The following is a 24,244-nucleotide window of genomic DNA, read 5'->3' on the forward strand; positions in this document are numbered from 1 at the left end:
TTCTCTCTCCTCCTGCTGTGGTCTGAAAGCTCAACCTGACTAGGGGAAGGTTACTGACCCTACAGGGCAAAGCAGTCTCACCAACTCTGTATGCAGTGCTCTCAAATGCACAGGAGAGATTTTTGTAACAAAGAAATTGAGAATATTTTTTTCATTTGACTTACCAGTGCTGCAAGTAGCCATACACGTTACTTGTTGCAAATGTAGGTGAACAATTTTTAAGAAGTGTGACTCTAAATTGACAGTGTTCCTTTAATAACCAGCAATTAACTAACAAAAAGTCATCGTCAATAGGTGCACTCGAGCGTCCCACTTTGGCATTGTTGGTTGTGTCCTGGCCTTATTCTCACCAGCCAATCTGTATCCAGGATTCCTCTGACATTCTGAAGCATGAGTAATTTGCCTGCAGCAGCTCTTGGAACAATAGGCTCTCCTGCTTTTCTCCAGGCAGATCTTTCCATTATGGCTGGGGGAGTGTTCTCGCCAAACATGTATAAAACAGTCTCAGAACTAAATCTGAACAGATGCAGTGGTTGGCTGTAAATACATGCTGCCAGGATTTCCTGTTAGTATTTAAAACGTATCTTCTTGATCATGGTAACAGTGCCAGAGCGGCAGAACTTTCCATGATACTCATATCAACACCACTAACCAGAAGCTCTGAGTGCTAGAAGCGGGCATGTACTAAGCTACACAATACTGATGCAAATCTGTGGTTGCCTAAGAAATTCATGGTTGTCACTATGCTGCCCACCTAGAGAACTCATAGCAACAGCTAAGACGGATCTCAGATGCCTCTGCGCCCCAAAAGCCCCTACCCCTTTGCGCTAAAGGAAAATCTCAGTCTAGGGCCTTTGACACATAGCTAAGCAGTTCCAACTGCATTACGGAAAGGGTAGTGATACATAGTATCCAGCTCATTACAGATGTCTTGTTTCCTCTAGTTGAGGATAACCTGGGATAACCAGGTGCAACCCTCCCATGAGTTTTGTGGTGACACCTAGCTGACGAAATGGCATGTTACTTTGCATGCTGTTTGCGCTCTTCAGAGATACATGGATAGGGGATCATCAGAATGTCACTGCACTAGCAAGAACAAAATAAACCAACTGCTACGCTACAGGCAGCAACAAGATCCAGTACAGCTGTGCAGGAGTTCAGTTTGCCAGAGACCCTGGGATGGTTGATAGCAGTACGTACACACACACCGGACGCAAGCCAAACTCAACATCTGTGTATCAACATGAAAAGCTCACCTTGGGCACAGAGAGCACACCTGCTACCCATGCGGGGCTGAGCTGGATGCTAAGAGCAGGTCCATGCACAGGCAGCTGCAGTTAGTTAGCAGAGTGCATTCATTCAAAGACATAGGAACCCCTGGGAGCCAGCAAGTAGTTGAGGAGAAATGAGGGCCTACAAAAAATGGACAGGCAATGCACCATTCACAGCTCAAGAGATAACCTAGAGTGTTTAGGAGGCCAGGAAGAGAGCAATTGTAGACTGTGCATATTGACCGAATTCCCATTAGAGTCAGAGTTGCTTCTAGTGCCCTAGGTTTTAGAGCAATCATAAGAATGTAAGAACAGCCACACTGGGTCAGACCAATGATCCCTCTAGCCCAGTATCCCGTCTTCCAACAGTGGCTAATGCCAGATGCTTCAAAGGAAATGAACAGAACAGGGCAATTACCGAGTGATCAATCCCTGTTGTCCAGTCCCAGCTTCTAGCAGTCTGAGGTTTAGGGACACCCAGAGCATGGGGTTGCAGCCCCAACCCTCTTAGCTACTAGCTGTTGATGGACCTATCCTTCATAAACGTAGGTAATTCTTTGTTTAACCCGCTTATGCTTTTGGCCTTCACAACATCTCCTGGCAATGAGTTATTCAGGTTGACTGTGCGTTGGGTGAAGAAGTACTTCCTTTTGTTTGTTTTAAACCTGCTGCCTATTAATTTCATTGAGTGACTCCTGGTTCCTGTGTTATATGAAGGAGTAAATAACACTTCCTTATTTTCCCTGTACCATTCATGATTTTATAGCCCTCCGTCATATTCCCGCTTAGTCTTCTCTTTTCTAAGATAAACAGTCCCGGTCTTTTTAATCTCTTCTCAGATAGTAGCTGTTCCCTACCCCTTATCATTTTGTTGCCCTTTTCTGTACTTTTTCCAAATCCAATATATCTTTTTGGAGATGGGGTGACCAGAACTGCATGCACTATTCACGGTATGAGCGTACAATGGACCTATATAGTAGCATTATATTTATTTTCTGTCTTATTATCTATCCCTTTCCTAATGATTCCCAGCATTCTGATAGCTTTTTTGACTGCAGCTGCACACTGAGCGGATATTTTCAAGGAACTATCCATAATGACCCCAAGATCTCTTTCTTGAGTGGCAACATCTAATTTAGATCCCATCGTTTTGCATGTATATTTTGGATTATGTTTGCCAATGTGCATTACTTTGCATTTATCAACACTGAATTTCATCTGCCATTTTCTTGCCCACTCCCCAGTTTTGCGAGATTCCTTTGTAACTCTTCCCAGGCAGCTTTGGACTCCACTATCTTGAGCAGTTTGTATCATCTGCAAACTTTGTCGCTTCACTGTTTACCCCTTTTTCCCTGATCATTTATAAATATGTTGAAAAGCATAAATTCCAGTACAGATTCTCAGGGGACCCATCTATTTACCATTTTCCATTATGAAAACTAATACTTTATTCCTATCTTTTAAGCAGGTACTGATACATGAGAGGACCTTTCCTCTTACCCCATGACTGCTTATTTTACTTAAGAGCCTTTGGTGTGGGACCCTGTCAAAGGCTTTCTGAAAGTCCAAGTTCACTATATCTACTAGATCACCCTTGCCTGGTTGCTTGTTGACCTCTCCCCCCCCCCCCCAAAAAAAAAAAGAATTCTAATAGATTGGTGAGGCATGGTTTCCCTTTACAAAAGCAGTGTTGACTCTTCCCCAACATACTGTGTTCATCTATGTGTCTGATAATTCTGTTCTTTACTAGAGTTTTCATCAATTTGCCTGGTACTGAAGTTAGGCACCGCCTCTGGAACCCTTTTTAAAAATTGGCATTACATTAGCTATCCTCCAGTCATCTGGTACAGAGGTTGATTTCAGTGATAGGTCACATACCACAGTTAGTAGTGCAGAAGTTTCATACTGGAGTTCCTTCAGAACTCTTGGGTGAAAACCATCTGGTCCTGGTACTGGTTAATTTATCCATTTGTTCCAAAACCTCCTCTACTGACACCTCAGTCTGGGACAGTTCCTCAGATTTGTCACCTGAAAACAATGGCTCAGGTATGGGAATCTCCCTCACATCCTCTGCAGTGAAGGCCTATGCAAAGAATTAACTGAGCTTCTCTGTAATAGCCTTGTTTTCCTTGAGGGCTCCTTTGGCGCCTTGATAGTACAGTGGCCTCACTGATGATTTGCAGGCTTCCCGCCACTTTGCACGTGACTTTCTTCAGAGCCTTACAAAGGGGGATAAACACAATTATCCCCATTTTAAAGACAGGAAAATGGAAGCACAGAGGTTAAATGGCTTTAAGCTGGAAATTCTCTGCTCCACCCTCTAGATCATGCTGCCTCTATTTATGAGGAGTCTGAGAGGCGCTCCATGCAAGGAAAGTGTTCATCAGGAATGGCAGAGTTAGGGTATGTCTATGTCGTGGAAAAAGTCACCCACACATTGATTTTAGTTTACAGACTTAAGCCTGAGGCCAGTTTATTGCAATACATACCAACGCGTTGGGGGTTGCAGTTAGAAACTACGCCCCCGATCAGAGCTTGCAGGCGTCTTTTATTTTTACAAACCGCAAACATAGTACAAATTATACGTTATTTACAAAAATAAAGAGAGTTAGGGTTTGTTTCCTTTTCCGGCACCTTTTTTATTATTTTTTAAGAATTGGGTGCATATTAGGGTGGAGGGCTTCTTGAGAAGCCTGATGCGGTTAAAACTTGGCACCAGCTAGGGTACATTCTCGGTAGGGTGCATGTTACTTTTTCGGGGTGTTACCGACCGTGCACCGGGGGGGGGGGGGGGTACTGGGCCCCCAAAAGAGAGCGGCGAGTGGCTAGTTTTGCATTTAGGTAGAAATTCGGGGAGGTCACAGAGCACCCAGTAGAGAACCATAATTGGCTACCTTGCATTTAGCTGGAATCACGGGAGGGGGGTCACAGATCACCCAAAGGAGAAGCTGCATTTAGTCAGTTTGCATTCAGCTAAAGTTACCTATTGCTTTACACAAGTGGTTATTATATTTTACCAGCCATGAACATATTTTATTAGTGCTGCTGCTGGGGCTTTTTATTTTTTTCCTCCTTGGCCCCCCTCCCTCCTCTGGTCATGACCCTTGACCGAGACTGGCAGAGAACGTGACACTTAGTTTGGTTCAGGCTTGTGGCCTGCAGGGCGGGCCTATATGACGAGTCTTCGCCGATGTTCTGATCGGTGCAAGGGAGGCCAACCAGGCCTATTCCCCCACAATTTCCCTCCTCTGATGCCGTGTAGGCATCACCAAGATTTGTTTTTGCTGGACACGGCTGTGAACTGGCCAGCTTGGGAGTGCTAAGATTGGTGCCGGCATGTTTAAGGGAGTTAATGCTAGGGGTACTGACACTAAGTGGGCCTACAACCTCCGTTTTAGCTTCCAGCGCGTGCTGAACTTTTTTGAGTTCAGCCTTGTTATTTTTGGGCTGGGTGACGGGGAAGAGTAGGGCCTGGGGAAGGGGTTTGAAGCTGTGGGGACTTTAATGGCCAGAATGTTTATTGATTATTTTTTTTTATTTAGATATTAGGTGTTATTTTAGGAGCACTGACTATAAATTGGTTAGGCATACCAGGAGGTTTATTTTTTTAAATGTTTTGGTGAATTACCCAATTTTACATGCATTCTTTTTACGGACCTGGCAGGATTTGGTATGTGGGAGCCCACACCCCTCCAACCGGCCCATATGTTTGAAATGAGCATTGTGAACGTTTGCACTTTTACCCAGAAAATTTTTAAGTATGTCTTCATGGCAACAGATTAGACGGTACTTTTGAGGTGTTTGTAAGGGCAGTAGGCCACACCTGATGTTTAAGATTGCTTTGAACTGCCGTGAGCTGGTTATTTAGAAAAATTTAAACTTTTGAACATATTATATTTTACTGCAATGCCTTTTTAGACTTGCTGATACTTAATACCATTTTTTGTTAGAAGTTTTTGGGTTATTGCACTAAAGGCGGAGATAATATGTAATTTGAAAACTGGATAAGGACAGCGTGAACTTAATGGTCCTTAAGGTGGCATTAATTACAGTTTATCAGTGTTTTAACATACTAACCCTTTTTTTTTTGTAAGCTAAATTGTTCCATCTTTTGCACCCCAAAGGGGGTGTTCCTGGAGGCTCCTGAGACTTCCCAACAGGAGGTCCTGGGGGTCTTGCAGGCTGTTTCCCCAAAGGAGACGCCAAGCTCGGATCTTTCCCCAGCCCAGCAGGAAATATTGGCCCAAGTCCCCCCATCACTATGGGAGGACCATGCAAATCAAGTCGGTTGTATTGCTTCAGCGCAACCAGTCAAAATTCGGTTGGACCCAAATAAGCCCCTTCCCAGGATCCCACAGTATCCCCTTTCTAAGGCTGCTGAGGAGGGGATCTGGCCTGTTTTGGTTTCCCTGATTCGGCAGGGAATCATCGTCCAAACCACATGCGAATGTAATTCCCCTATCCTGCTGGTTAAAAAGCCTGGGATTGGTGTTTAGTGCGCCATATGTGAGATTAGGGGAAGAAGAGAGGTTAAATTTCTCGGTTGTTCATCCCCTGTTCCCTGTTGTCCCTAACCCTGCTACCATCCTATCCTGCATTCCCCCCACAGCCACCTACTTTACAGTGGTGGATCTGTGTTCTGCCTTTTTCTCTATTCCCATTCACCCAGAAAGCCAGTATTTACCTTCCAGGGCTTCAATATATATGGACCAGACTGCCGCAAGGCTACACTGAATCACCTACCATTATATTGAAGCCCTGGGAGGTAAAGGCAAATATATACTGAAATAAATAAATAAATAAATAAATAGCTTGCGAAAGCTAGCCAAAACTACCTAAAAATAAAACTTTTAATATTCCTCAGCCTCTCCTCCTTAACGAACTTGGGGTAGGGAGGGAAAAAGTAATATTTTTCTAAATCTTAGCCAATCAGTAGCCTCTAATTTAGCCTGTATCATATTGCAATATAACCCTATTTATATCATTAATATTAGTGCCTCTTTGCCCTTTATAAAGGGGTTTAACCAACAAATGTAATATAATACTTCACGTGGCTAAGGGGCTGTTTAATTGCAGTGTAGATGCCCGAGCCCTGGGACCGTCCCACCTCACAGGGTCCTAGAAGCCTGGGCTCCAGCCCAAGCCTGAACATCTACACCGCAATGAAACAGCCCCTTAACCCAAGCCCCACAATCCCGAGTCAGCTGGCACGGGCCAGCAGTGGGTGTCTAATTGCAGTGTAGACATACCCTTAAAGATTGAAGCCAAGCTGAGGGATGTTGCTTAAAGCCCTACCAGAGAAACTGGTTTCAAGTCCTACACAACAGCTATGTCAGAGTGCAGCACCCAACCATGCAACATGATTTAGCATCATCCCTATGTATTGCCATGGTTTAACCCTTCATATGCTATGCACGTCTCTGGCTACAAAATGCCCCCTCTGCCAAGGTTACTGGAGCTGAAGGCAGAAGAGTGGGCCCATAACAAACTCTCCCTTTCAAAGGAGCCAGGAGAAGCACTGCTGCTAAACTGCCCGAAGCACCATCATGCACCTCTAAAGGAGCAACAGCACCTTCCACTGGGACATTTGTGGGCCTTGAGCCTTGTTCTGTGGGATCTGTGCAGCCCAGTTAATCACTCCCGCCCTCCCCTAGTACTGAGCGCTGGTCTCTAGACGGGTCACAGTCTTCACTCGGATTAGCACAGAGGTTTGTACACCTTGAAGAGGGTATAAAACTGCTGCAGAAAGACAACTTGATTCTCCCCTCTTCTTCTTGGAGATCTGCACAGGCAGGATTTCCCCTCCACAGAGTTCATTTCTCTCCCCACAGTTTCCTTCTATTGCTGGCCTTCCATCTTCAGTTTGCAATTAGCACCTGATTATGTCCTGGCGATTCCTCTCAACTACAGGTACCAGAGCAAAGGAAAGAAGCTCCAGACCCCACCAGGGGAAGGGAGAGTTGCTACCAGCTGCTACAAATGTATCTTTCTCTGTATTTAGCGTTTCAGGCATGGGTGTGACAAGGAAACACACAGGTCTGTCGAGTGGGCTCGTCATATCACGCATGTGGGATGCACAGCGCTGAACCAACAGTATCAGTCAGCTGAGGGGATGAAAAGCAACAGCTTCTCAGGGTCAGGTATCCACAAACAGCTACGAGAGCAGTACAGACCAAGGCCAACTAACCTCGGAACTGTTGGGTGCCGCAATCCCATGACGCCTTCGCTGGCGTGGATGTGTTTTAGAACCCGAGTGTGCATTTAGAGCACTCAGCTGGTTAGAGGCAGACTCAGCAGCACGGACCAAGGACAGCACGCACAGGGGCTAGGTCCCCTACCTTCATCCTGCAGCTCAATCCTAGGCCAAGCTTGCTGTTGCAGCCCAGGCATTTCCTGAGCAGAGGGGTCAGGAGTTCTCAAAGGAGGGAGGTTCCTAACTCTCATTGACTTTCCATGGGATTTGGGCCCCATGTTTGCTTAAGCTCCTTTGAAAAATCAAGCCAGAATGTATGTCCAGAGGTACTATGGGTGAATGTATGGGGATTAGGAGAACTCTATGGTCATCACAGACTGCACTTAACCCCGCGAGGCAATTATTTCATGGCCCTTTTCCCCCTCCACAGCATTTCTTCCCCTTCCTCCCCACAATCACCCACTAAAATACAGACAGCCCATAAGAAACGAATGCCAAGGGGCCTGCTCCTGGTGCCAGGGACGCCACATGGGAGACGCTAAGCATGACCCCATTGGACAGTCTCAAAGAGGGATGGCCGCGAAGACGGCTGCTCCTGAATTAGGAGCACTCTAAGTCTTGTCTGCAGAACCTCTGGAGCCAAAGGCAATACAATGAAGTCAAAAGGTAAGTAAGAAATATGCTTCAGTGCTTTGGTTTTAGACCATCTGATGCAGAGGTGGAAGAGGACTGGGCAGCTGAGTGAACGGGGCAGTTCATGCCTCAAAGCTACCGTTTCAGACTCTCTGCAGGGGCATCTGCCCCAGCTGGCATCGGTTACCCTTGCTTCAAGTTTTGGAGGTTCTTATGCCCACCACAAAAGCCATAAGCCAGAAACGGGAGAAGGATCTCGTCTCTGCCTCCTGGGTCGATTGGTGAGATGACCAGACAGCTGCCGTATATATACTGATCAAGGTGATGGTTTCTGTCCAGATCCTAGTGAGGGGGGTCTCCCATCCCAAAGAGGTGCCTGTGTTGGTAGCCTCTGCAGAGAAACCAGGCCAAAAGTGAACTTGCAGACAGGCCTCTTCTCTCATTCCCAGGTGGGGAGGCACACTGGTGATGCAGATGCTGCTATGGAGTTAGTTGTTCAACCTGCCAATCCAGCATGTGGCACTTCGAAAGTGCACGGAAAGGAACTGAACTCAAGCTAAACGACATCCTGCTTAAAGACACAATGGGAGCCCCTGATCCTTTAGGACAGTGGTTCTCAACCAGGGGTACGCGTACCCCTCGGGGTACGCAGAGGTCTTCCAGGGGATACATCAACTCATCTAGATATTTGCCTAGTTTTACAACACGCTTCATAAAAAGCATTAGCGAAGACAGTGCAAACTAAAATTTCATACAGTGACTTGTTTATATTGTGTTATACTTACATTTCAGTGTATAGTATATAATATTTATATTCCAATTGATTTATTTTATAATTACATGGTAAAAATGAGAAAATAAGCAATGTGTCAGTAATAGTGTGGCTGTGCCACTTTTGTATTTTTGTCTGATTTTGTAAGCAAGTCGTTTTTAAGTGAGGTGAAACTTGGGGGTACGTAAGACAAAGCAGACTCCTGAAAGGGGTACGGTAATTTGAAAAGGTTGAGAGCCACTGCTTTAGGATATGTCTACAGTGCAATTAAACACCCATGGCTGGCCTGGGGTCAGCTGACTTGGGCTTGCGGTGTAGACATTGAAGCTCAGGCTGGAGCCCAAGGCCTGGGACCCATGAAGAGGGAGGGTCCCAGAGCCCAGGCTCCAGCCCGAACCCAAACATTTACACCACAATTTTGCAGTCACATGGCCCGAGCCAGGGTCAGGGCCAGCCGTGGGTGTTTAATTGCAGTGTAGACATTCAGTTACTGAGTTGGGGAGAAGCTTGGGTTAAATGGCTCCAACCCTCCTGATCCGCACTGCTTGTTCCCTCACCAGAAAGTGGCTATTTGAGGCTCATCTCTCACTCATTCATTTGCAAGAGAAGCAGAATTTTGCAACTTGCTTCGCAATTCCCACTCTCCTCCTGTTGCTTCTCCCCAGAGGGAGGCTCTGTGACAGTAAGAGAGTTTAACCCTGTCAGCGCTACACTATCCCATGGGGGCATTTCCCAGGAGAGGAACTCACACTAATCCCAACAACTGCTGTTCACCATTCCAGCTGGCTTCTATAGCTAGGGAACTCCGCGCTGCGGGGCACCAGCTGCCCTCTGCTGTGTCCCATGGCTCCTGTGCTCAGTCCCCTGTGACTCGGGCAGGGTTGTCCCCTGTCTCTGGGATAAAAAGCATGATCTACCAGTAGTGCACATGGCAAGGAGGAACTTGGCCCTTGCACAAGAGACGGACCTAAAAGACTGAGCAAAATAGGAGAAAAAACAGGAAACAAACATACAGAAAAAAAAAAAAAAAGAGAGCCTGAAGGGAAAGACTGAAAAACAAACCAAAAAACACATACACAAGTGAGGAAAGAAAATAACTTTGCTGTGGCAGCACCAGGGATGGGAGTAGCCACTAGTTCTCCACAGGAAGCTGTGATCCAACCAGAACTGCTATATATTCCCTTCAATCCACCTACAAGAAATGCCACACCTAGAGGTGTTGTGGAGGACTCCGGCAGCCCAGCATTACCCAAGCTTTGGAAAGTGAATCCCCCTGCAGGAAACTAAAGCCACTTGGCAGGTCCTTTGCAATCCTGCTACGTGTTAAAGGCCCCCACATCTTAATTTATACATGCCCTCCCTTCTCACTACCCACGCTTTGGGAAACCCTGATGTTGTTCATAAAATGACCCTTCCTCTCCTTTCTTCCATGCTTTGATAAGCAGAGCTCAGTGGTTTGAGCATTGGCCTGCTAAGCCTAGGGTTGTGAGTTCAATCCTGGAGGGGGCCATTTAGGGATCGGGAGCAAAAATCTGTCTGGGGATTGGTCCTGCTTTGAGCAGGGGGTTGGACTAGATGACCTCCTGAGGTCCCTTCCAACCCTGATCTTCTATGATCAATAGTTAAGAGAGTTCATAATTTCCTCTTTTAAAAGGCCAGAAGGCATCATTTTGATCCCACGGTCCAACCTATTGCTTAACACAAGCTAGAAAACCTCACCTAGGATTCCTGTACCATTTCTGTTTGCAATCGAAGTATCGTCATTGGTGTCTCAGTTAGCACACACTGAAATGAATAGGGCCATTCACACTGGAAAGCTACTGTTTCAGGCTCTCGGCAAACTCAGGCAGAGGTCTCTGCCTCAGTTACACTTGCTTCACGTGCTGAAGGTTTTCTTGACAGTCTCCAGCTAGTATTTTAAAATAATTAGAACTGAGATTCTGGAGAACAATTGAGAGGTCTCCAGCCAGTCGGTTGTATTCTGCACTTTGGGAAATGCTGTAATCTCAGACTGTTTGAGAAGGAAGGAGAGCCTTCCAACAGGACATATAAGTCTTGCCCATCTACCCTCCTGCTATGCATCAGCTACTAAGACTCAGTCTCACTTTGCTGGACTCAACATCTTTCTAGCCCATGCACCAGTCCTCTCAGTGAGGACAGGAAACCACATGCCCTGTTTTCTCTAACCACAGGAGAGTACATCTCAAGTGGCAGATAAAGGTGCAGGAAGCCAACATTTCTAGAGACATCAGAAAACAAGATGTGTTGTCACTGAGCCAATTCCCCTTTCCCACTCTCAAAGGTGGTTTCCAAGAGAAAAAACTAAGTTATGGCACATGGCTTAACTCTCCTGAACATCCCTGGATTGATTTCCCAGAATGCCCAGCCTTCAGCACTCTGAACGTGGGTTCTGGAGCCAGGTGCAGCTGAGAAGTGCAGTTAAGTCCTACTTGTATAACATCATTCAGGGCCATCAGCTAGGATGGGGCATAGTCATACCCTAAAATCCTCTCTGGTCGGATCAATGAACTCCCTGCAAGGGCCAGGATACAGGAAAAAAGCCATCTCTCCCAGACACCCTATATCTAGAAAGACACTCTGCACTGCCAGCTACTTTACTCCCCACTGAGAAGAGGAGTGGAGTAATTGGGGGATTATTTAAATGAATGACACAAAGCTTTTCACCCTCCCCCCAGGGAGAAGAGCTCCTCTGCACGTACTCCTGTTCCAGGAGTCAGAGGTCAGCAGAGGAGGGACAGAGAAAGGACACAGACCGGTGCTGGCCTGCGTTACGGCTTTAACTGCAGAATTTTAGTCCCATTTTTCCCTTTAAAAAGTGAAGTAATTGCCTAGACCCTAGTTAAATTAGCTGAAAAAAGAGTAAGCAGGTTGTTAAATATGAGCGGCATTGGAAGAGACTCCCCATCTCTCTCTGCCCAGCTTCAGGCACTGTTACCTTCAGAGTAAGAGCGGCTACAGGCACAGACAAAGCAGGTTGCACAACCTAGCCCAATCCTACACCTGAGCAACCCCAATGACTTCTACAAGGCCACTTGGGTGAGTAAAACTAGCCACAGGCATCAGTGTTGGCAGGCGTTCAAGGGCAGCCAATGAGCTGTTGCGGGGTATTTAAAACCTCTGTAATAAGGAGAGTTATGTCCAGGGAGCCTCCCTGTCGATTAGAGGTCAAAGCAGCAGGATGTGGGAGGAGGACAAGACAGGGAGGCCTAGAATACAGTGGTTGCTACTAAGAGTGCTGCTCCGGCTAGGGTTACAGTCTGGGAACTCATTTATACAAGGGGTACATTAGTCCTGGACTGGCTATGGAACACCTCTGGCCCACCGAGATCAGCAGAGCACATATTCCCCCTTTGCTTCCCCCTACATTACCATCTGGGTTGCCTGACCTCTCTGTAGCAGTTGCTTCCCCTTCATTCCAACAGCAGCCCCTGTGCTAGCCGGCACGGAGGCTTTCCCATCTTCCTGCTAGGAATACAACCTCCTATTCATTCCATCCCAAACAATACTGGGCATGTAAGCAGGGCTCCAACTGAGGAGGGAGAAGAAACAACAGCTCGTCTTGTTGAGCTAATTAATTATAAATACAAGGGACGGACAAGCGGGAGGGAGAGGTCCCTGTGTTAAGTGTTTACCAGTTGAACCTTGCATGTGATCTGAGGGGGTTTTGTCTCAGGCCCTGCAGACGGAGTAGTTCTATACACTTTAGTATTGGCAGCCCCTGTGGTACAAAACCCTTAAAACACAGAGAGCCGCTATTCCCTGACCCCATCTGCCTGGATCCATTACACTAACTAGGGGACTCCCATGGGTTTTCAGACACTTTGCTATCAAGCTACTCCACTCCAGAATTGTGGAGATACAGTACTGTTAAAATACCTCCCTGTGCTTTAGGCAGAGAAGCCTGCTGTGAATTCAGCCCACTGCACAGGCTACCAGGAGCCTCTTCCATCCTGCCTTCAACCCTTCCTACAATGCAAGCAGAAACCTCGGCAAAGAAAGGAAACAGCAACTTACCCTGGGGCTGCTTTTATTGCTGGGGCTGCTTCTCCTCCTCCAGGCAGCTTGCAATGATTTCCTCCTCCCCCTAATCAACTAACTCCTTCCACTTGCCTTGCTCTGTGCTGATGGTGAGCTCCCCCTTGATTAGCTGCAGTCAGCCTGCAAACACATCTTCTTAAAGGGGACTCGCTTCCCAGCACTCTCCTTTTCCTGTCCAACTGCTCCCTGCCACCATCCCCACAGTCAACAGAATTCCACCCCTCCTCCCACGGCCGCTTTTGAAAGGGCATATAACTCTCTTTACCAGGATCTTATATATGCCTACCCGTCCTCCTAGGATGCCCTGCAATGAGATGGACCACCCCATGCTCTCCCTACCCCTCACCCCACCCGTTTGGGGTAGAAAGTGCCCTGCCTGTGCCAGGGAGGCTGCTGCATTGCAGGGCAATTTCAAAGTAGTCCTACTGCAAACAACTTTGCCCCTGGAGAGTTAAGGCTTGTGACGACAAAGGGCATGTCTACACTGCAATTAAATACTCGCAGCTGACCGGGTCAGCGGACTCAGACTCGCGGGGCTGTAAAACTGCAGTGTAGACATCCAGGCTCAGGCTGGAGGATGGGCTCTGGGACCTTCTCTCCTTGCAGAATCCAGGCTCCATCCCAAGCCCAGATGTCTACATTGCAAGTTTTACAGCCCCACAGTCCAAGCCTGTTTACATGGGCCAGCCACGGTGTTTAACTGCAGTGTAGACATACCTGAAAAGGCCCGGACATTTGTTCTGAGAGAGGCCCTCCAAGCTGTTTCGTTGGCTGGCTGGGCCTGTATTTGTACTGTGTATACTGTGCATGCCCTCAGTGGAGTGATAGGGACCACTTCCCTTGAAGGGTGCTTGCCAGCTTTAGAGACTGGACTAGAGGGCTATCAGGGATGGCAGCGTCTTAGCAGGGATTTTCACTGAGAAACAGCGTCAGCAGCAGAGATCGATTCAGGCCCTGTCTAGACATCCATGGACTTGGAGCTGACTCTAGTGAAGACACAGTGAAACTTACCTCAGCGACTTACCAGGGTAAATCGCACTGGAGTAAGCCCCATTTTACATGGTTGCATATACACCGGGGGTGGGGGGAGGGGGGGTTCCATCACACTGTGGCTCCACCAGGGTTAAAAAGCACTGACAAGTATACACAGGGCATTAGGGCAGACTCCACATTCAAAACCGCCCAAAGAGGGTTGCGTGCTGTGACGGTACCTCCTGATGCAGCATCACCGCTTCAGTTTGGGCAACGTGCCTGCTGGTCCTGCCCCTGCGTTCCCAACCCAGGGTGCCAGCAGGAGCTCCGGTCCCCTCCCAGCTGTACCGGCAGCAGGATGTTGTTAACATCCTTGGGGTGAGGCTGGCACTTCCCCTCTGGGTGGCATAGGGGCTTGGGGCCTGCTGTGCGAACAGAGGCTCTTTTCATAGTTAAAGGGATGGCAGCAAGCGGGGACTTTTTAGCAGGATGGAATACAAAGCCGGGCAGCCCCTGGGAGCCCCCCTTTCACCTTGATGCTCTAGGCAACTGCTTCCTTGGCTGCCCTTTTCACGGACCCTAGCCTGGATTATTTCAACCACACAGCAGTCTGCTACAGTAAACAAACCCAAAGGCAGCCCCCATCCCACCCCACCCCCAACATTACCTAGCCTCCATCCTCAAATATTTGCATTAGAAGGGCTTCCCCTTTCCCCAGTGCAAACAGGAAGGCGGGATTCCTGGAGATTATCGTAATGTAAAATGGCCAGGCTGGAATGCCTGGCGCCACTGCTGTCATTGCACTGGTGCACTTAGGCAGTCCGAGCCAGGATGCTATCCTCTAACCGGCCAGGTCCTGGGATGAAGGGAAAAGGCTTTGGTGCCCAGCACTTTTCCGGAGCGGTCACTGCACCATGGGCGCTGCCTGCCAGTCTGCTCTCTCTGCAGCAGGTATCACAGACCATGGAAATGGAGACGTGCTGAGGCTGGTTGGCTCAGCAAATTAATGTAGGGGCACTCCTTCCTCTGTTCTCAAAGTCCATTGTCTTCCCCAGACTAAAGCCAAGATGGCTCCCTTGTTCTGAGACCTGGTTGTCTTGGCTCCGATACTGTTGCTTAGATTCTTTGATCCTCAGGGCTTTTTTTTTTTTTTAAGCGATCCCAGGAGACACTCAGTGCATTGCAGGACCAGGATCATAGGACACTGAAGAGGTGAAGACAGATCAAACTGTGCGCCCCTACTGCTTTGAAACAGGGCAGGGAGAACACACAGATCAGACGTGTTATCAGCATCAGCAATCCCCCCTCCAAGATCAAACCCTTAGACAGATTTCTGATAACTAGACCAAAGGAGCTGCTGCTATGCCACTAGCCCTCTGGGATCCTAGCTGTGTATGAAATACTCTTCAGCACGAAAATCAGCCAAAGGCCCTGAAACCCAAACCCAATTGGTGCCTAAACCCCTGGTCTTCAAGTAGCATTTTGTGCCTGTTCTGTTGGTTTCTGTTGTCCGTGGCAGGCTCTATAACTCACATTCTGTTTTCCTTCTCCCCTAAGAATTGGCTTGAGCCGCCTTATTTCCCTTGTCCGGTGGTAGGTCCCTGCCGATTGCAACGTTAACCCCGCTCATCCCCATGGCTGCCTTCCCTTCTCTCCTCTTCCCCAGGCTGCCAATGCTGCAGAAGTTGGCATGTATCCCTCTGAAAACGGGCTGTAAAACAGGCTGGACAGGATTGATTCCGGCCCCTCACTTTACTGATCGCCGCAAATAACAATTGCTGAGAAAGTGCCGTCACTGTGCTGAAACCGAGGCCGGAAATCCAGCCTCAGTCTGCTTATGCTGCAGTTGGATTACACCACTTTTTATGACTTAATAAAGCTCGAACCCCTATCAATGGGCATTAGTGTTTTAATCTCCTTAATAGTGAAAATCCGATGCTAGATGCCAAACAGGGCCTTGCCCAGTAGCAGCTGGGCCCGTCGTTTTTTAAGGTAACTCCTTCCAGGTTTGCATTAGGTTGAGGGCCAGGACTGGGTCATGCAAGCCAGCAGGCTGACCTGCACCGTGACAGGGCCTTGCTGATGTAAGGCTCAGTCATGCTCATGCTGAAGTCAATGTCCTCAAAGAGAGCAGGATCGGGGCCTTCGAACACAGAGCTATCAATATAAAATGGTTGCCACTGAAAAGCCATCATGTGCCAAGTTAGCACCCAGCTGTGTCTGAGATGCTGCACTTTCCATCTCTGCTTAGAACAGGAAATCAGTGAGGTCTCTCAGATGTGTGTTGACTTTATAAATGGTGGCTACTCTACACTTAACTATTATTAAAACAATTACACACACTGAGGATTACAACCATCTCCTGACTGATTGTGAAACGTCCCTACTCTGGATCACGAGCAGGGACTGAACCAGAAGCTTTACCCAAACAGCATGGACTTCTACCCCTTGAACTAAAGGAGTAACTCTATGAACTGCTAGCAGTAGCAAGTACTTATCCTCTGGGTGGGGACACAACATGCTTGGCTAACCTGTTATATTTGAAACTGAAGTCTGTTTCCTTACTACTTTCCTCACTGTTCCATGCAGACTCGGGTTTGTGATGTTAGCCTTGTTTGTGAGCAGCAGAGAACTGGAGAAAAAGTTTCTCCCCTCAACCAGTCAAGCACTGTAGCGCATCTACAAACGCTGCATCGTGGCTGGTAACTCACATACCGTGGGACTGGTAGCTCACGTATCACGGAACTCTTACACGCTCTTTCGAGTGCACTTACTGTTTCAGCTGCAGAGGCAACACAAAGAGCCCACCCGGAAAAATGATCGAAGGGTGGGGAGAATGAGCACCCGAGCACAAAGACTATAAAAACAGACCTCCCCTGACTCTACCAAAGAGACACGCTGGGTATTTAGAACAGTACATTTCATCAAAGTTATTTGTAGACTGTTTGCGTAGAGCAGTGATACTCAAGACCTCAGTGGTTCAGGAGCCAAATTAGCAATCTATATTACCCAAAAGAGCCACAGTCACGTGAACTCATGGTTTCATTTACTACAGTACTATCTAGTCATATTTAAACAGTATGAGGGGGAAATATTTAGATTACATGTATCCCCACATATATTATTCTCACGCAAAATGACTGACCAAATATTCTTATTTTATCAACTACAATTGGTTAATAACATAGTAAAAGCATCCTGATTGGTTAATAATTAAGTCACAGTGTGTTTTAATATCATGCGCTGTAAAGAGGCTCCAGCGACCCATGAAAGACCCACTGGCGGCTCAGAGTCAGAGCATCACTGGCACAGAGGAATCACTTGTACCGCAACACGACCACCTCTCACATGTGTGCTGTAGTAGCACCTACAGGCTTCTGACGTTGAGGCCCAATTATACTAGTTTCTATAAATGGAGATGGGAAGAGACAGTCCCTGTCCCGAAGAGCTTACTGCCCAAAATGACAACAGGTTAGCGGCAGGAAGGATTCTTATCCCCAGTTGTCGGTGAGCATCATAGAGATTAAGTGACTTGCCCAAGGTCACACAGGACATCTATAGCAGATCCAGGAATTGAACCCAGGACTTCTGCACCCCGGTCCAGGGTCATAATTCACAAGATCATCCTGCCTCTCTTTCAAAACTTTGGGGCTAGGAATAATTCTGGGCAAACCCCCGTGTTCTTACGAGAAGCATCACAGATTTGCATTAAGCACAAGGGGACACGTTGTCAGTATTGCATCGCCTCCAAAATACTGGGCCTGATTCTCCCCTGCCTTGCACAGCCACTTACACGTGTGGGTGTAAAACTAGACCAGATCAGAATTCTCCATGCACACCAATGGCAGCGTTTTATATCCCCTTGGTACAAGGCAGTGGAGAATCAGGCCCAGCAGCAGCCCAGGGTGCCACAAATTCTGCTGGGACATTGGTTCAGTACCAGCTCCCAGAGAAGACTCCATGGCATCTATAGTAATGAATCACCAATGCCACTAGCACTTTCCACAGGAGCCCAGGTTTTCCTTGGGGCAATCCCATCCAACGGCTGCACCAGGGTCTGCTGCTGCTTACCGTGGAATGGGTGGCCATATGGCCACTGGACAGGCACCAGGCTATGAGACAGGATTGCTGGGTTCTAGTTTTTACTCTGCAATTTATATGCTATTTTGGACACAGCAGAGAGTGCAAGGTGCAGGCAGCCAGACGTTCTGCCTTGTGGCTCTTAACAACAGAGCTCTGAAGAGTGGTTTCCAATCCATATAGGCGCACATCGCATTGATCCCTGGTTTACCGCACAGCAATAGGGCTCAGACACCAAACTGTATTTTATTTTTGGTAAACAAAATGGCCCAATTTGCAGAGGTGTCAATCACCCATAACTCCTACTGGCGTCAATGGGTGCTGCAGGTGTTCTGCACCTTGGAAACTCCAGCCGCTTGTATTGCAATTCTCAGATCAGTAGCAGAAAATGGAGCAAATTCAGACCATAGTGAAGCTCCATTAAAGTCAATAGGAGCCAGTATGAACCACTGAACAGGGAAGGACCCCGGTCTGCAAATCAGATTCTATCCGGTGCAATTCAAATTTGTAACAGTGAGGGTAATTAGCCATTGGAACCATTCAAGGGCGATGGGTGGGAGGGGCCCAGAGGGTCACATGACCCTCCCCAAATGCTGGGGGGGGGCAAGGGGCCAGCAGCTGGCAGGGCCAGAGCTGGAAGGGAAAAGGTGGGACCAGAGCCTCTCCTCTTCCAGCCACGCTGCCCGGCTGCAGCACTCTCCCATGCTGCCTGGGAGCGGACGCCTCCCGGCGTAGTGCAGCAGCTCAGCGCAGCGCAGCAGGACAGAGTTCTCCCCCACCTCCCATGCCAGGTAACATGCTGGGATGGGGTGACAGCACTCTCCCGAGTCCCAGGCAGCCTCCGGCCACGCTGACGCTGCCCGGCATGGTGCAGCGGGACAGAGTCCCCCCTCCCCAACCAGGTAACATGGGATAGGGAAGAGACAGGATGGGGAGAGCGTGGGGGCCCTGGGCTGGGAGGAGTCATGTATGGGTGTCGCATGGTGAGGCCACATGCCCCCCTTTGGCTGGTGCCCCCTTTGTGTCCCTCCCCACTAGTTGCCACCAAGAATTGTTTGCGGTGGATTCTCCACCACTGGAAATCTTTACATCAAGAGTGGATGTTTTTCTAAAAGATCTGATCTAGTTCAAACAGGAATTAATTTCGGGAAGCTTGTGATATGCAGGTGGTCAGTCTAAATGATCACAATGGTTCCTTTTGGTCTTGTAATCTATGAATCAATAAATCAGCTGCCACTCGCCTGCACTGAGACCTTGGATAAGACACTTCACCTCTCTATCCCTTAGTTAGCCCCAAAATGGAAGGACAGTAATACATGTCTTCCTGGGTAAAGCGCTTAGACATCTATGGGTTAAGAGAACTATATAAGAGTTAGGAGTAATCATTATATCGGAATTCGATATTATTCGTATTTGTTACATTCAACTGTGGCAGAGCCCTGAGTCCCTCCTCGTACATAAAATGCAATTTTCTTCTTCAAGTTGTCAGTTTTTGGCAACGGTTGAACTCCCTATTTAACAGCATAATCCTTGCTTAGCATATGCCTGGGCCTGTGCAAAGACCCCATTCATTTCCAAACAGGGCTGCAAGCAGAAATTTACTCAGCGGCTTAATCCCACAAAAGGGATACTTTACGCTTTCCTGGGGTGAATGGACCCAATCCAAACTCCGAAGGATTCAGAGCAAACAAGACCCGTCCTGCCACTGCGGGGCAGCCCCAGGAGCAGTGCAGAGAGCAGAGACTTGTACTAATTAGCTCGCTGCTCCTGTCTGAAACCAGATTTAAAATGAAAAACGGTGACGTTTCACTCTGGACCGCATGAAAAACTCCCCAGACATTTGCCCTGGGTGGTTATCCCCGGACCTTTTGCCGTACCTTTCCCCCCCCCCCCCCCCCCCGATGCTGGGGTAAAGAGACTCCATTATCAATGGTTCTAAGAGTCAGGAGAACGCAGCGTTGGACGGGAGCATCGAGTGGGGGGGGAACTGAAGAGTGAGAGGAAGATGGTCCAGTGATTAGGACCCTGGTCTCGGACTTGGAAGACCTGGGTTCAAGTTCTTGCTCTATCACAGAATTCCTGTGCGAATATGGTGTCACGGAGTGTGGGGGAGACAAGGCCCTGCGCCCCCGGCTTCCTGCGATTCACCATGACTCTCAGCCAGCCAGTAAAACAGAAGCTTTATTTAGACGACAGGAACACAGTCCAAGATAGGTCCTGCAGGTACAGACAACAGGACCCCCTCAGTTAGGTCCATCTTGGGGAAGGCAGGGAGGCCAGAGGCCCGTTGGGAGGCCAGAGCCCCATCTGGGCTCCCCTCCATTTTCCCAGTCAGCTCCAAACTGAAACTCCCTCCAGCCGTCTCACTCAGCCTCCCCCTGGCTCCTCCTCCTCCCCCTGGCTCCTCCTCCAGCCTTTGTCCAGTTTCCCGGGCAGAGGTGTTACCTGGCCTCTAACCCCCCTCCTGGGTTCTCATGTTACGTCCTCGGGTATCTTCCCTCAAGGAAAGTCTCCCATCCCCAATGCAGACAGTCCCAGCAAAACTCCCCTGCAATCTTCCCAGGTCAATACTCACCACTCAGTATTCAAAGAACACATTAAGAACATTCCCACTTCGTCACATATGGGCAAGCCACTTAGCGTCTCTGAGCCTCAGTTCCCTCATCTGTAAAGTGGGGATGATAGCACTGCTCTGCCTCACAGGGGTGTTGGGAAGGTAAATGCACTAAAGACTGTGAGGGACTATATCAGTACTTCAGATAGCGAGGGGAACTTTTGGAATCAAGTACTTTTGCAGTTGTGAATTTGTTTTGATTGGCAAGAAACAGGGAGCAATTCTGACTTGTTTCCCTGAATTCAATAAGCTGCATCATTCGTATCTTCTGGAGAAGCATCAGTTTTCCATTTGCCACCTATGATCTCTCCCCCTCCTGCTGCAGCGCAGGGAGCATCTGTGTGGGAAATGCATCCGCTCTGACAGCTCGTTCCCACAGCCTGCTCCGTAAAATTCAAGCCTGGTCTTAAAACAGGAGCAGGGTAAGTAGCGTATTGGGGCACTTCAGACTCTGCAAGTCCAGGGCCAGTCTAACCTTCGCTCTCTCACAGACACACCCCCTGGTTAAAGTACCGGAGGGGGATCTAATTTACAGCCTGATTCCCTCCCATGACTAAGAGCCCAACAAATCACACGGGCAGCTCTGGACATACCCTCTGCATTGCTCAACCCTTTCAGGTGAAACTACAGCGAGTTTGGGAAAAGGAACTGGGGCTGGGTTCAGCTCTGTCTCTCTTAAGAAAAATAACACATTCCTATGCAGTGAGCTAGGCCTGGCTGCCTGACCCCTGGCTAAGAAGGGGAAAGAACAGCTCCCACAGACTGACACCTCCAGCCTGGCTCACGTCCACAAGCAGGCACAGGACGGAAGGAAGGAAGGAAGGAAGGAATCATTCTGGATTTTGCCATCAGTCGATATGCAAAGCCGGCTCTGCATCCTTGAGATGTGTCAGCTGCTCTGCCAAGAGGGCGTGACTCACTTCCCCTCACCCAGCACTGCCACTGCAGCAGCACCCTTCCTTCCAGCGCGGCCCATTAGCAGCAGGGAGACCCGCAGCACCAGTAGGCCAGTGACCTCTAACTGTGCTCCATCAGTCACTGATGAGAGGCAGGCCCAGGGCCAGACACACACTCAGGGAGCAGAGTAAAAAGATTCTCCCAGCATCCTCTGCTCACGGAGGACACAAGCTCGGTAGTGCGACATGCTGACATCATCAGGAGTTGAGAGCACTCAGGAGACACCTAGAATGTGACAGGATCAGGGCAACAGCTACTGATTTGCCTTTACACATAGACATCGTTAGACAAACAAGTGTCGCAGCTACAAAGGTCACCTTGGAGAGAGTGATGCTCAGACCTACAGAAGGTGGGGAGCTCTGCTCTTCGGGCCACAGCTGGAGATCTGCTGCCGTTGCTGAGGAACAGAGCAGACTAAGTCTCATGCCACATTCCCTCTGAGCTGCCTCTGTCTTCCAGTGTTTTTCTGGTTGATGGGCAGCTAACAGCTCCCCTCCTGCAGTGAGGACTTGAGTGTTGTCCCACTACTCATAGAAGGGAGGTCGTGAACGTAGAGAGGAGACCATCAATAGCTAACTCCTCACCCTACATTAGAAATTCATCTGCCACTGTCATCCAAACCCTAACTGCGCTGATTAACCAGAGATTGAATGGATCATCTGGTCTGAAGGGGCCCTTGCACCCCAACATTGGGTTCCCTCTCCCTGGGCTCTAAGGTTTGTCACCGCTCTCCCATGTAGCCTCCTGCCCCATAAAAATGTATGCACCAAGCTCCCAATTCACTGTTCCACGGGGCCCGCTTTAAGCCATTCCAGCAGCATAAAGGAGCTGTTCAGTAGCGGAACGGACTGCTTGGCTAATAACCCCAGTGTAACTGCTTTATGCCACTCCCCCTTGCAGCTCCCTCAGACTGCTCTCGCTTACACCCGACTGAGAACACAGGGAGGGGGGCAGTGGCTTAGGGTACGATTACAATGCAATAAAAGATCCATGGCATGGCCACAGGTCAGCTGATTCAGGCTCTTGGAGCTTGGGCTCGAGGGGCTAAAATTTGCAGTGTAGACACTGGGGCTTGGGTTGGAGCCTGGGCTCTGAGACCCTGTAATGAGGATGGGTCTCAGAGCCCTGGCTCCAGCCCAAGCCTGAACGCCTACACTGCTATTTTTAGCCCCACAGCCCGAGCCAGCTGACCCGGGCTCTGAGACTCAGTGCCACGGGGTTTTTATTGCAGTGTAGACGTACCCATAAAATCTTCTATCCATGGATGGAGCAGAGATCAGAAGGAATGGAGAATCAGGTGCCACATCTCCCACTGCCCAGCACAACCATTGCAAAGCCGCTTGAAGCTAGTCTTCCCCCACAAACTCAGGACAATTTTGGAGTGGTTTGGCACGACTTCACCACAACCTGCTTTTCTCTAACCACTAGCAGCCTAATTTATGGACAACTAAAAACAGCAACAGGCAATTTGCATAAAGACACACAGGAAATGCACTCAGCAAGTAACAATCAGTTCTCATCCAACAGGCACTAAATGGGTGAGGGGGAAAATGCACATTTTAAGAAAATCTTGTAATATTTTTTTTGGTGAACAAATAAATGCAGTGAAGTGTGGGAAGTCATCCCGGACTCAAAATGGGCTTGCTGGACCATTTCAATCCAGCATGACTGGCTCTACAGTAAAATTCTTCAATGCTCTGCCCCATCAGAGTTTGAATGACATCAGCACTGTGGCTTGCCCCAATTCCCCCAGGAATTATAAACTTTATAAAATTATAAATTCAATTATAAAGTCAAATAGACCTCCCCGTTAGGAGCGTCTCTCTGATAGCCAGCCTGGACTTTCCCACGCTAACTTTCATCCCATGATTCCTAGGTGGGCCTTTCTGTACCAACCAAAATTCTCCTGTCCGCATGGCACCTCTCTCACACTTCTGAAATGGCTTAACCACATTTCTCTTCAACCTTGTCTACACACAGGCCTGGCAATGGTTTCACTACGTTGCTTAAACCAGTCCAACCCTTTGTATATCAGTAACCAATACAAACTCTGCACGCGTAAGCACCTTTATCCCAGGATCAGTGTGTCCATCTGGAGGCTTTAACTGAATTGGTTTTTCTATCCATGTAGTTAGACTGGTGTGAAAACTGCATGCATACAAACCCCTATCTGCTATCTGACCAAGCGGCACATATTTAGGATCCATTCTTGTCCCTACTGATGTCAACATGAAAAACTTCAATTTGCTTTTAGTGGATGCAGTACAAGGCCCTTCATTTTCTCAATAGCTCCTCATCAGTCACCTTAATTATTATTGTCATTCTACTCTGAATTCCCTTCGCTCTGCCCCTATCTACTGAGGAGAATCAGCAGTCATGGAGAACAGCAAAGGAGAATCATGGAAGCAAATTAGTTATAAAGAGGACGCATGGCACTAGAATGGGAATCAGCCGACCTGGGCTCTCTGCCACTGACCTGCTGGGTGACCTTGGGTTAGTTACTTGACCACTCAGCCCATTTTCCCTCCCACCCTTCGTCTGCCTTCTCTATTTAGGACGTAAGATTTGCAGGACAGGGACTGTCTCGTGTGTTTGTACCGCGCCTAGCACACTAGAGCCCCGTTCTCGGCTGAGGCCTCCAGACACTACAGTAACACAAAGCATGAGTAATAACAGAGAACTTCCCCATAGTT

At 48.4% G+C, this 24,244-nt stretch overlaps 1 protein-coding gene across 4 annotated transcripts in view; it reads right to left on the reverse strand.

The window, feature by feature from the left end:
• SEPTIN9 (septin 9) overlaps positions 1-24,244 on the reverse strand; it is a 250,111-nt gene that overhangs the window by 40,037 nt on the left and 185,830 nt on the right. Inside the window, exon 1 of one of the 4 annotated variants that reach the window (XM_024206302.2) lies at positions 12,905-12,954. The exons of the other annotated variants lie outside the window; for them this stretch is intronic. The gene's annotated coding sequence lies outside the window, so the exon portion shown is untranslated. Of the gene's footprint in view, positions 1-12,904; positions 12,955-24,244 lie in introns of those variants that run through there. 4 annotated transcript variants of the gene reach the window in all.

This window comes from Terrapene carolina, unplaced genomic scaffold, assembly GCF_002925995.2.
Source record: "Terrapene carolina triunguis isolate 2854851 unplaced genomic scaffold, T_m_triunguis-2.0 Scaffold192, whole genome shotgun sequence".
NCBI classification, from domain to species: Eukaryota; Metazoa; Chordata; order Testudines; family Emydidae; genus Terrapene; species Terrapene triunguis.